This window comes from Pleurodeles waltl, chromosome 1_2, assembly GCF_031143425.1.
Source record: "Pleurodeles waltl isolate 20211129_DDA chromosome 1_2, aPleWal1.hap1.20221129, whole genome shotgun sequence".
NCBI classification, from domain to species: Eukaryota; Metazoa; Chordata; class Amphibia; order Caudata; family Salamandridae; genus Pleurodeles; species Pleurodeles waltl.
The window spans coordinates 407,752,436-407,766,786 of NC_090437.1; the positions used below are offsets into that span (position 1 = coordinate 407,752,436).

General features: G+C 49.6%; 1 protein-coding gene across 2 annotated transcripts in view; it reads right to left on the reverse strand.

Moving 5' to 3' along the window:
• JAK2 (Janus kinase 2) overlaps positions 1 to 14,351 on the reverse strand; it is an 882,548-nt gene that overhangs the window by 146,606 nt on the left and 721,591 nt on the right. The window lies entirely within an intron of this gene.

Genomic DNA, 14,351 nt, shown 5'->3' on the forward strand with positions numbered 1-14,351 from the left:
CCTTCTGGTTTCGGTAGGGATCCATTTGAAGATCCTGTGGAGCATGCGGAGGGTGTTGAAGCGGGATGATGAGACGGCATTGACTTGCTGGGTCATGGAGAGCGATGAGCCCAGGATGAATCCCAGGTTGCGTGCGTGGTTGGTGGACGTCAGTGCGGTTCCTAGAGTGGCCGGCCATAAGGAGTCATCCCAGAAGGACAGGGTGGAACAGAGGATGAGGATCTTCGTCTTGTCCGAGTTCAGTTTCAGTTGACTGCCATCCATCCAGTCGGCGATGGCCTTCATTCCGTTGTGGAGGTTAGTTTTGGCAGTGGCGGGGTCCTTGGTGAGTGAGAGGATCAGCTGGGTGTCATCGGCGTATGAAACGATGTTGAGGTTGTGTGATCGGATGATGTTGGCAAACAGTGCCATGTAGAAGTTAAAAAAAGGTTGGGCTGAGGGAGGATCCTTGGGGGGACGCGTGGGCGTAGGGTTGATGAATGTGTGTATGCTACTTAAAGCATTCCGATTTACTATGAGTTATGATTTTTTAAACTGAAATTTGTGGTTAGTAAAATAGCAATTCTCAAATTTTTTAATCTTAGAATAGGGCTACAACAATACAAAGCATGTAATCACACATCTTTGAGGTCATAAAATTTCCCCAATTAGACTCAATAAAACTAGTTTTAAAATAAGTATCAGCTATCACCTAAGATTAGTACAATTACATATTTAGTAACGAACAAAAGAGGTGTCCTCAATTACAAAAAAAATAAAAAGATTAGTGCCACAAGTACTGTCATTTATCATTTAAAGTTATGACATCTGAAACACTGAATGCATCATTGTAAGAAAATTCTGCCTGACATGGATCACAGGCGTATTGCGGCCATGCAGCAAAATATCTCATCAAACCACTCACTTCAGGGAAAAGGAACAAATATGTTTTTATCTTCTGAAGTAGCTTTCAAGTTTCAAACATTTTTATTAAGGTAGACCCATCAAAGCACAAAAGGATATAAGAAACCCACAATAAACAATTAAATATCATCTTTCTCTTTGCTGTGTGTTTGGTCACACAAGCCCATCCAGCAGCAAAGTCTACACATGACAAGTTTGGCTAGGGGAAGGAGAGAGAAGGAAGACAAAATAGAAACAAACAGGGTATACGAATACCATTGTACCAGGGCCAGAGTGGGAACCCAAACCAGCACTGGCAATTTAGTCTCATGTCACTGCTGCTTTTGTTACTGTGGACCGATACCTCAGCACTACTGCTAAACCAGTCACCAGCAACAAAACCGCTCCCCACCCTTACAGTCTCTCGGGGAAACGTCTGATGCCTACCATGGCCACTCAAGCCCTGCTTAGTATTTGCCACTGATGAAGGTGTCCCACAATATAGTGGCAGCAAAAACACTAGGAGCTTTATATTGCTGCAGTTCCACATGTGGGCTCTAGTTAGTTCAGTGAACCTTACACCTTCGAGGAATCACCAAGCTGCTACACATGGCCTTTTCTCCCTATCTCCAAAAATGTGTCACCTTCCTCCACTTAAGTAAAAAAAATGCAGTTTGTCACCAGTAAAGACAATCATTTTGGCTGGGTCCAAAGAGAAGCTTCGTTCTCAATGAAAGAAACTCTTGTTTTTTAAGCTGCTGAAATATGCTTGCGTAAACCAGCTACAGTCTGGGGATAGGAGACCATGTTTACCTGCCAAGGGGGCTGTTCCGCATTTAAACACTCGTCTTAGGACCATTTTCCTCTCACATGCATTATTCAACATTTCAATTAAAATGCCTTTGAATCCTTTTTTGCCACTGAAGACCTTTGAAGAATTGAACCACAATGCTAAGGCAATGAAAGAGAGAGATGGCTGGGGATCCCGGATGAGGTCGGTCTTTCGCCCCTCCTCCCTATCCATCCCGTTGGGAGCACCTTTTTGTATGGAAGACCATAGTCGGTTCTCCTGATGAAGCGGGGGCCCAGAGGGATTGCGCTTGCATCTATGTCCTACTGACTGTTGAGGAGTGGCAGCTGCTGTGAGGACACGTGGTGGCACAGACCCCATTGAGGCCACAGATGTGGTTCGAGAGCCTGAAAGACACAAGGCTGACTACTGTGACAAGAACGTCCTGGGGCGAGGTTAATGTTCCTTAGAGCTCTTGTGTCCTTGCAGTAGCGAAATTGGTGCAGGGAGCAAGCCCCTAGGATTGAGGCCCTTGTGGGACTCCCCACAACCAAATCTACCTTCCTGATATGGGTGTCCCCCGTGGGTTATTCAGTAGCACTTTCAATGGGCCAGAGACTCTGACAAACCAACAGGGGAGCCCTGGCTTGGTTCCAGTCTCCCAGTTCCACAAGTAACAGTCATATTCCAAAGGTGCTGTGGTGCTGCTGGCTCCTGATCAACACACTGAGTGGATTATCACAGGGTTGAGCTTGGAGCGAACAGATGGCATCTCTGCCCAAGGGACATGGTGCCTAGACCTTCAGACTTCAACTGTTATTGCCTAATTGGGTTAGTTTCTTAGTAACACATATATGTCAGATGGATAATGGGCTTCCTTTGGCTTGAAAATGCTGATCATCGCCCGCCCAACATGATGGCCCTTTAGGAATTCAATCTGTTATTCCATACAAATCCTCATTTTAATGGCATGGAGAATGATAGGCCACCGAGCAAGATGACTGCACAGTAAGGGAGCTCCACAGCCAAAACCATATTTTCTCCACATATCAGTTACCTTATCTGTCACCAGTGAGTCCCGATCTGTGTAGAGGCGGCCTAAAGCATGCAGAGCCATCTGGAGGGTGAGAAATGAGGAAAGGCAGAACTCATTTTCACTGACGGCCCGAAGGCGAGACATGCTGGATTGCAAGGTTGGATATGGCCTGCTTGGCGCAGTGCGGCATTCACTGCTGGAGACCCGCTGGTTGGAGAGGTGGCCCACACTAAGAAGCGAGGACCCACTGACCTTCATCTGAAAGCCAATACCCTGCCGCTGAGTGGAGGGGGGGAGAGACAGTAGCCCTCTCCACAGACGGCAGCCATGGCAGACAGAGGCAGTGCAACTGGCACGTTTGCTGGGCCCTGAGCGAGGATCAACGCAAGGCCGGTACGGTGGCTGTAGCTGCTGTTCTCCCCCACACCCCTTTTCCTGCTCTCTCCTGGCAAGGTAGGGGGAAGCTCTAGAGGAGATCCCTTTAGCTCCCAGCAGGCCTGCACAGGCCTAAGGTAGGAGGTGATGAAAACAGGAGGAAGGCCCTGACAGTGCGAGGAGTGCCCCTGCGGGGGACCACCCCATGACTGGCAGTCAATTAGTGCACAGTGAAGGAGGTGAACAGGTTCAGAATGAGTGGTATTGTGCTGCATCTGGATAAATGAGGATGGAGGGCAGATGGCCCGGAACCTCAAAAGAGGCCAGATTGGTGGACAGGAGGCTACCAACGGCTGGCCTGGAGGCTGGTGGGAACATTGGCTCTTGGTCTTTAAGACAGACTGTCAGCAAGGGACAGGGAGGCGGTAACTAACAGGTCGCAGAGGAGGCAGCAACTGCAGGAGCTGTCAGCACCTTCGCTCTCTGGCATGCAGAAGTGACTGCTGCTCTCTTCAAGCCCCAAAGGCTTTGACAACCCCAGAACTCCCACTGGATTGGCCTGTGGTGGCTGACAATCTGTCCATAATGGTTCGCAACAAGAGGTGGAAGCCGAGGCAACAAAGCAAAATTGACGGATATGTGGTCCCTCGGCCTCCCCCCAATTGGCTGTACCTGTGGAGCAAGAGGAGAAGGTAATCAACAGGAAGTAGTCGACAAAGTGGCCACACTCAAGAACATTATGGAGGCGATAGTGGGGGTCCGCAATTCTCGTGAAAGTAAAATTGACTCCGTGACCATAGAGGTAAATGTCCTTAGAGCGTACCTGCGCAAAATGAGTGGGAAAAACATAGCTAATTATCATCCATGAGGGGTCCATAAACTAAAGGGCTAGGTCCGCAGCCTGATAAAAGACAATGACAGTGTACAGGCAAAACTGGAGGACCATGAGGGGTGCTCAAGATGAAACAATATTTAGGTCATGGGGGTGCTTGAGAGAACCGAAGGCCCTAGTGTAGAACAATACTTGGAAGACTTCATCCTTAATGTCCTGAAGCCCAAAGGTGTTTTGAAGTTCTCCTCACATAAACAAGCACACAGGGCACCTATCCCCCCACTATGCTTTGGTATACCACGACACACGATCATTGTGACTATCTTCAATCAGAGATCGAGATGCAATCCTGCAGGCGGCAAGGCAGAGGGACGGCCTACCATGTAAGAATGCGACGGTCATGCTCTTTCCGGATTTTAACCTAAGGGTGCAAAGACTACGATGAAGTTTCGAGGAAGTGAAAGGCTCAGAGAAATAGAATTGAAATGCTTGATGTGTTTTCCGGCCAAATCGCAAGCGATAGCAGAAAGAAAAAAGTGCCACTTCAATACACCATCTGAGGCATTGGAATGGCTGAATGGTTGGATACTGGCTGGGGTCAGACAGAGGTGCCGGATTGACCAGGTCTGTAGAGCGATGGCCCGTGAGACCCACACACCATCAAGGGAGTCATCCCCCGAGAGACTTGCTGCAAGCACCCCGGAGCCCCACCGGAGAACTCCCCATATGAAGGGGAACGAAGTGAGACCAAGAGCACCAGCCAGAGGTCAGATCTATTTTTTGGGGGGGGAAGGGTGAACCAAGGTGTTGTAATGACAACCCTGCTGGGTCCTGAAGTGATGAGTTGAGGTGGCTTGCTGCTGAGGACTTGGGAACCCGGACCTGAGAAAACCTTCCTGGCACCAGTGTGGCTGGTGGGCAAACATAAGGTAATGCAAGCCTTTGACTCTGGGTCGTCGATGAGAAGCATGGTGATTCTGTTTGGTGGGGGGTGGTGATTGGTGAGGAGCATGTCTGATTGTTAGACCTATCAATGTTTGAGGGTGTCAGGCACTCTGCATGTTACAAGAGCAGCAAGTTTGGGTCCTGACACGCATGGCGGTGGAGAGGGAGGAAGTTTTAGGTCTAGGTGTAGTGCTGGTGCAGGAGACCCATCTAAAAGTTAACTCAACTCCTGTAAGGTACTAAAGTGACAAGGGATAGAGTTTTGGCCCATGCTGGCTGTGCTACTGACTCAGGAATGGGGATCTTGACTCATAAGACTGCACTTATGGCCACAGCAAGACATGGCTTGATGATCAATGCTGCTTTGCAGCCTGCACAGGTGGTGGAATATTTGAAATTTAGCTGAAAACAACTAGAAACAAGATGGCATACTAGCAGAGACAATTCACGCTGAGCCACCTTCAAGTAGGCCCTCAACAGATACCACCAATGACTCAAAGATGCAAAAAAGGCTGCCCTTGCCGCCCACATCAAGGCGAGCACCAACTACACCAAGGAACTCTTCACCATCATTAGAGAGTTCTCCTGCCCTACAGCCACTGAAAACAAGATCATAGCATCACACAAACTTTGCAACCCCCTAGCAAGTCATTTCCACAACAAGATATCCCCCATCTACAGGAACTAACCCCAACCCACTGACCTTCTCAGCCTCCTCACTCCAACGGAAGCCTCCCCCCAACCAACTGCTCACCGCAAGGGAACAGCTCACCATACCAGACACCACAGCCATCATGAACTCCTTCGACTCGGGATCATCCAGGGATTCCTGCCTTCACCGTCTTTTCAATCTAGGAAGCAACAAGATTAGCCACCAACTCACCACCATTCTCAACACATTGATTGCCACAGCCACCTTCCCCGATGCATGGAAACATGCAGAGGTCAGACCTCGCCTCAAGAAACCTTCCGCAGACCCCAGCAAACTCCAGAAATCCTGCCCCATCTCACTGCTCCCATTTCCCACCAAAAGTCCTGGAGAAGGCTACCACACACCTTGAGAGAAGCAACCTGCTAGACACCTCCAAATCCCATTTCCAAGCCAACTACAGCACTAAGACTGCCCTGATAGCTGCTATGGGCGACATCCAATCCCCACTTGACGGAGGAAAATCGGCCGCCCTGATCCATCTCAACTGTTCCGCAGCCTTCAACACCATTTCCCACTAGCACTCACTCATCAAGAGACTGCACCAGATCAGAATCGAGGGAGATGCACTTTGATGAATTGTATCATTCCTCACAGGAAGCACACAGAGAACCCGCCTCCCTCCCCTCACCTCTGAACTCACGAGCATCATTTGCAACATCCCTCAAGGCTCATCCCTTAGCCCCACCCTCTTCAACACTTACATGACGCCTCTAGTCGACATCATCAGAACCCACAATATCAACATATCATACTCCAATGACACCCAGCTCATCCTCTTGCTCTCAATACACCCTGACACCAACAAGACCAACTTCCACAACTGCATGAAGAATGTTGCAATCTAGATGGACAACTGTCTGAAGCTCAACAGGGACAAGACCGAAGTACTGATCTTTGCAACCATGACTCCATCTGGAATGACACATGGTGGCTTGCAGAGGTCAGACCTTCCTCCGCACCAAAAGACCACACCAGCAACCTCAACATCATCCTCAACAGAAAACTCTCCATTAAACAACAGACTAACACACTCCTCTGTCTGCTTCCACACTCTTCACATGCTTCGAAGAATCTTCAAATGGCTCCTCACAAACACAAGGAAAACAGTCACGCAAGCCCCGAACACAAGCTGTCTGGGCTACGGCAACGCACTGTATGCAGGAACCACCACCAAACTCATGGAAAGGCTCCAGAACACAGAATTCAGCAGCCACATTGATCCTCAACCTGCCTAAACGGATCCACATCACACAACACCTGAGGAACCCCCAATGCTCCCCGTTCAGAAAAAATGCCAACTCAAACTTCCGACACAGGCCTACAAAGCTCCCCACAACCAAGGACCAGCATACATGACCCACCGAGTGAACTTCCACCAACTATTCAGACACCTCCGCTCTGCTTCCCTTGCACAGACTCTGCACATCCGTTGTAGCCACAGTGGAGGCCAGTCTTTCTCAAACCTAGCCAAGTCCTAGAACCCCCTCCGACTCCACACATCACCCTCTTTGACCGAATTCAGGAAGACACTTAAGACCTAGTTTTCCGACTAAGACCAGCAACACAGCGCCTGGATACCCTCACGGGTGATTAGCCACGCTATACAAGTACCATGTGATTGACTGCATATTTGTTTACTATATGTGCCACCAAAACTGCATACCTCGACCTTGATTGAAGTGGGCGCTCTGAAGCTGTCGATACGTATATTGGGGGCCCTCAATTTGGTGATGGATGAACAGACAGACAGACCAGGGGGAGGGAGAGGTGGGCCGAGCTCTGTGGCACAGTTTGTGGTGGCTATGGGGCTGCTGGACATCTAGAGGGAACACCATCATCTAGACAGACAATACACTTACTTGGGAGTACATCGCTCCTTTTCCAATATCGACTACTGATTGACACAACACATGTATCGGGGGATTCATTGAGATAGCCAGGGACATCTCTGACCGTTCCCCAATATGGGTGGAACTTGGGGGAGGAAGCAGAGAGGGGAGGGTGGGATGGGATGGGGTGCGGTGGGTACTGGATCTGTGGTATCTGGAGGATAAGCAGATAAGAGACAGTTTATGGGAAAAAAACCTTGTTGACAATGGGAGCTCTGTTGCTCTGGAGTGCACCCTGTGGGAGGTGTAGAAGACAGTGGTGAGAGGGGCAGGCACTTTCTTTTTCTTTTTGAAAACTTTATTTTGCATTTTAATAGTTAACAAACAAGACACACTGATCAAGGTATCCAGCATACAGCGATGTGAATCAGTATCACAAATAAAACAAGAAGGCGGGTATCATTAAAACTTACAGCAGAGTTCAATATTGAGCAGGACACACTGATCAAGGTATCCAGCATACATCGATGTGAATCAGTGACACAAAGGCGGGTATCATTACAACTTACAACATAGTCCAATATTGAGCAGTGGAGATGGGACGGAGTAGGAGGAGGTCTGAGGTTATCTGAATGTTCTCCCAATAACCAGAGATAAAAAAATGTAGGCATCTGAGAAGTCGGCTATGCCGACGTGTATGATTGAGCATATTTAAGAGTTTCAACGCCCTTTGCTAGGACCAGGCATAACAGTCATTTTAGGAGAAGTCATCCGCCTCCGAGGATGAAAGAACCCACACGTCGGAGTCTAGGAGTGTTTAAGACATATTGATGAGACAGACGCTCTATGCCATATTGAGCACCATGTGTCTTCAGGAATTTCAGTTCCTAGTTCCCTCTCCCACTGTATCATGTAGGCGTGTTTCTTGGTGGGCGTGAGTGCAAGAATATACCAGTAAATATAGTGAAATGCCTTTTAGCCGAACATTTGAATGGAAAAGGGATTCAAGGTCGGGCAGACACTTTTACTGATAGCGGGGGCTAGAAGAAGAGTAAAGCACAGCTGGACCACTTAGAATCCGAGGTGCAGCGCGCAACTGAGTGGATGCCGGATTAGCCCATCAGATGAAACACAAAACATAGGAGTATGACATGTGGTTGAAAATAAGGCCAAGATGGCTTTTTCAGCCACCCAGCGGCGGCTGTATGAGGTAGGGAAAAGATCTGAAAGGCTCTTGATCTGGCTGCGATAAAGAGAATGTGAACACCTGGTCACGGTGGTGGAAACTGAAACTGGTGAGAGAGCTACAACGAACAGAGACATAGCAAAGACATTTGCTGAGTTTTATGGCGGACTGCACGCCTTCTCCCAGGCTGGACGCTGATCTCTCCACAGTGGAGCTAGAGCTGACAAACAAGGAACTACAACCAGGTAAAGTGGTGGGACCAAATGGTCTCCACTTTGAGCTGTACAAAGGGATAGTGTGGAAGGTGACCCTACATCTACTATATATGTTCCAGGAAGTTGGGCAGCAGGGCATCCTTCTACTTGATCAGCGACTACTCGCTAAAAGTAAGATTCATAAGTACAGGTAGCCACTGCATCGATGCAGATCCAATATCACTGTTAAATGCTGAAACTAAAATACTGGCAAAGATGCTGGCAAACTGATAGAAATGGGTGGTGTTAGACTTGGCCCACCCCGACTAGTCGGGGTTTATGCCCAACAGAGGGGGGGGGGGCTAGACTTAACCTGCAAAGACTCTATAGCTGTACTGCCTATACAGAGTGCACCATGGAACCAATGGTGGTGCTCTACTTTGATGCAAAAATGGCTTTTGACTCCCTGGAGAGTGAATGGTGTTTGGCCCAGAATACCGGAAATGGGTCAGCTTATTGTATAGTCAACCCGTGGTGCGGGTCAAAGTAAAAAGGGAGTGCTCAGAGGCTTTTCAACTGCACATGGGGACAAGACACTCTCACCAATGCTTTTTGCGATGGCTCTGGAACCGCTTGCGACATGGATCAGAAAGGATGGGTTGAGATGAGATACATCCTGGGATGAAAGAATCTGACTCTATGCGGATGAAGTAATTCTCTACGTGGCAAAGCTGGACTCCAAGATCCCAAGAGTCTTCTACATATTCCAATTCTTTGGCTCACATTCTGGCTATACTATAAACTGCGAGAAGCCCTAGCTCTACCCGTTGTCTAGAGGTGAAGGGGCTGTTCCTGCAGTCCTCACAATTCAGACAACAAATGAGGGTTTTCGGTACCTGGGCATCATGGTGACGAGAAATGAAGAACACTTCCTCAGAGACAATTGATATGGCCTCCCAGATGAGTTCAGGAATGATGTTGTCATACTGTTCCTAAAAATAAAGTAGGACTGTGTATCTGGTAAACAAACATCAGAGCATCTTCATATACCATCAGGAAGAGTTGACAAAGGGCCAGATGTAGAAAGCATTTTGCATGGCGCAAAATGCGAAAATCGCAGTTTGCGCCATGCAAAATGCCTTTTGTGAATGCGACTCGCGAATAGGAAGGGGTGTTCCCTTCCTATTTGCGACTCGCATCGCTATGCTAAATTGCTTTGTCACCGCGAATGCGGTCGCAAAGCGATTTGCAGTTACCACCAGTGTCACACTGGTGGTAACCCATTCGCAAAAGGGAAGGGGTCCCCATAGGACCCCTTCCCCTTTATGAATGTTGCCAATAAGGGTTTTTCAGAGCAGGCAGTGGTCCAATGGACCACTGCCTACTCTGAAAAACCGAAACCAAAGGCAAAAGGTTTCGTTATTATTTTTATTTTGCAACTCGTTTTCCTTTAAGGAAAACGGGCTGCAAAATAAAAATAAAAAAATGCTTTATTTAAAAAGCAGTCACAGACATGGAGGTCTGCTGACTTCAGCAGGCCACCATCCCTGTGAGTGCAGGGACTCGCTATGGGGTCGCAAAATGCGACCCACCTCATTAATATTAATGAGGTGGGTCTTTGCGACCCCATAGCAACTCGCAGTCGGTGTCTGAGACACCGTACTGCATCCGATTTTGTGAATCGGAAATTGCGAGTCACACTGTCTCGCAATTTCCGATTCGCAAAATCGGAAATTGCTACATCTGGCCCAAAGTTCTTAGCTAGCTCACAGTGTCCCATCTGAAGCCCTAAACACACCAAGGTACCAGATGGGTTTTGCAACCTCGAACGTGACTACTCAGAATCCCAAGAAAATTGTGGAAACAGATCTACCCTTTCGTTGTCATTCAGCGTACCCAAGATGAGACACAAGAAAAATGGGAAAATGTCTTTTAGAGCATTTATTGCAGTCTTATTCGTGCATACAAACATGAGCTGGGATTATTAGGCAAACAAGACAAAGCATGGTAATCAGCACTGCAAAAATGGTGAAAAAGAAAAACATTTCAAACATGGTAGTGTTATTTTGTTGGTATACTCCTGTTACTAACTACACTATCAAAAGCATAGTGAAAGTACCCTCTGCCAGATCAACTGGGATCCCCATACCTGGGTAAGATGTACTGGAAAGCCAGGAAGTCGGGCTGGTTTAGTGCAGGCTATCTGTGCAGGGGAGAGGTCATAATCAGGATCAGAGTCAGCAAAGCTGCATCTCGGGCACTGCGTGCCACGTTCCAGAATAATCCCAATAGAAGCACCATTCATGCCACAATGTATGGGAGGTGCAGGCTTGAAGTTATGATATGTCTGCAATCGTACAGCTGTCTCCACTGACTTTCAGAATACTTGGAACATTGCATTCGGTGTGCTCAACCTTGGACGGAGTGTACCGACAAGATTGGATCAACGGGCGTGGTCTGGCCACGATCCAGGATGGCCACCTGAGAGCCGAGCTCTGCAAGGCGGCGGGCTGCGGGACGAGGGTGGCAGCGCCGGGGGCGCATCGGGGCCCTCCTGTGCAGCGCCGGAGCACGTCTGAGGGATCGGAGTCGGTGGGGGGCCGATGTCCGGCGCAAAGCAGAAGCACTCTCCCCGGATGTACCGTGGGGAGAGCGGAGCACGGACCTGAGGCCTGCGGCAGGAGCACGAGCCACGGCCTCAAGTGGCAGACCGGCCGCGACGGAGGGACTCGCCTCTCTAAGACTTGCGGTAAGAGGCGCGCCCCCCCCTCTGCCCTCGCAGCCGCGAACACCGGCATAGGCGCAGAGCAGCCAACGCCTCATCCGCCTGCCCCCGTGACTTGGGGAGAGCTGAGAACAGGACACAGATCCGCGCGACCCGGAACAAAGGAGAAACCGGTGCCGGAGACACACCTCCCTTCTCGGACCCTGGGGGTGGCGGGCGTTGTTGGACTCTTCCGACGGCGCCCCCCCCCTTCACCTGGCCGGAGATCGGAGGCCGCGCCCTCATGGTCCGAAAACCGAAAACAGAGAACGAGAAACAGGACACAGCAAGACGAAACACAACGGAGGGAAAACAGATTAAAACAGGAAGCAACCAAGAGATAGGGATGTAGAAAAAGAAACAAAAACGAGGAAAGAACTAACAAACATTGAAACAAGGGGAAGAGCAACAAGGAGCAGCATAAGATAAACATAATAAAAAGACAGTAATAAATAAAGGAAAAGGAATAAAAAAAATAAAAATAAAATAAGACCCAACCAACCACGAACAGCGCACAAAACAGCCCAAGGAATACAACAGAGACAGACAACAGTGCGCAGGAGGAGGGGGGAAACAAAATACGGCAAGAACGACAAAACAAGAGACGACACAAGTACAGCAAAGGAGGGGGAGGGACAGACGGTGGGAGAGGGGGATGGAGGGGAAGGAGGAAAGTCAGGACTATCTGAAATGAAAGTACCTCCAGGCAGCCAGGAGGCCCAACCCAAGAGGCGCACCTCATCCTCACTCCTACTCCTTCTCCTTCACCGCGACCCCCCCCAAACCAATGCAGGGCGTGGAAGACGGCAAGAGGCCTCTCTCTCTCCACCCCCCCTGAACTGACGATGCAGTCTACATTCGAACCCGTGCCCAGACTAACATTTTGTCCAAGCATCTGGATGTCAACTTTCTGAGGTCATCTAGAAGGATCAGCTATTGCTCATTCGAACTTGCTGCCTAACTAGGTCTTCCCCTCTCTCTTCAATCCCCCCTCACATCACATCACTTTCTACGCTCCCAGCTAGTGCTAAGACCAGGACAAGCATCCTCCAGATCCCCACTAGCACTGGGAAATCTGCAATGCCAAGGGGCAAGACGACGGGCAAAGCACCGGGTAAACCAGCTCGTCAAATGCTTTTCTCTGAAGCCCTGTGCCAGCAGAAACAACCCCCGTGATGGAGCCCCTCACCCCCGCACACCAACATGACAGAGGATACGCAAAATGCATCAATGGATCGAATATTACAGTAAATATCAGCGGTGGGCCGCAAACTGGAAGGTATGGACAATGCCATGGTGGCGCTGACGGCAGAGATAAGATCTATGCGCCTAGAAATAGCAGGCTTCCAGTCGCAAATCTCCAGGTTGGATCAACGAGTGACGACAGTGGAAGCCCAAGCTGCTTCCTGGGCCAACAAAGACCAGGAACTCCTGCACCTCGGCAGCAGGCTAACCAATCTAGAGGACAGAAGCCGCAGAAACAACATCCGCCTTCTCGGAATCTCGAAAGGACGGAGGGCGCGGACATCCCCTCCTACCTGCGAGACATGCTCCCCAACATAACATTTGACCCTCCTCTGGAATTCCAACGGGCGCATAGACTTGGTCCCAAGAGACAGGATGGGAAGGGCCGCCCTCGCCCAATCATAGCCTGCATGCTGCGCCATGGACAAGCTCGCCAACTGCTACAGACAGCCCGAAAACAAGGCCCATTCCGGCAGGGTACCCTGGAAATACAGCTCTCTGCCGACTTCTCCAGAGAGACCGCAGAACGAAGGAGAGCTTTTCTCTCCCTCCGCCCTCGCCTCCGTCAACTAGACGTGAAATTCAGCTTATTCGAACCAGCCACGATGTGGATCACCAAGAACGGAGAGTCCCGGACCTTCTATGACCCAGAGGACCTACAAAGTTTTTTACAGGGACTGCAAGACACGTCACAAACCATGGAAACAATAGTACAGTCCTCCTCCCCCTCCCAGGGCATACAGCCAGAAGCTGTACTAGACTCTGACAGAAGAACAGCTACAGATTCTCAAACCAGGGGGAGAGACCTGGAGAGACTAACAAATAACTATGACGACAGGGGTCAAGTACTACAGGCGGTGGCGATGTATACGCAGCTGTCCGATAGAGATAAATTCTGTTCCCCTTTGAAACCCACAGGACCCTCCGCCTGAGGCAAAACTGGCACAATCCTCCCCTATGAGTCTCTGCCGTCGTGAATCAGGGGCTATTGTAGAAGCACCATAGAGGCCCTACAGCGGAGATGGCCAGATGGAGAGATGAGTACCGGTTCTATGTACATCTCTAAGACACTTTAACGCTGAGTACCAGTGCCTTTAACAGACTTCGAATGTTTTTGACTGTTTGGATTGTTCTTGATTGTTACCTATGCCTTTGCTTATTCCCACTTGCCCCCGGATGCCCCTCCCCGCCCTCTCCCCACTCGGAGGCACAGAACCTCTCTCCCCCTCCGCTCTCACTAAGAAACGATAATCCTACCCCACCTCATTTATCCTCTTCAGAGACCGGTCTTGTGCACTTCCTAGGACTTGCAGGAATCATCTTATCAGCATATTACTCCCACTTACGGCTAGTTTATCCTGGCTAAAGACGGGGTGCTCAGTTTGAGGGGGAACTCAGGACCCTGGTCTTCAAGTGAGTGCCTTGGGGGACCTACCGTGGGTGATGGGGGGAGTGGAACAGACCACGGACATACCTATTTGGTGCAAGGGAACACCATCACACTTCGGGGGGGGAGTGGGGGAGGATGAGGGAAAGAGAGAAACCCACGACACACTTCAAA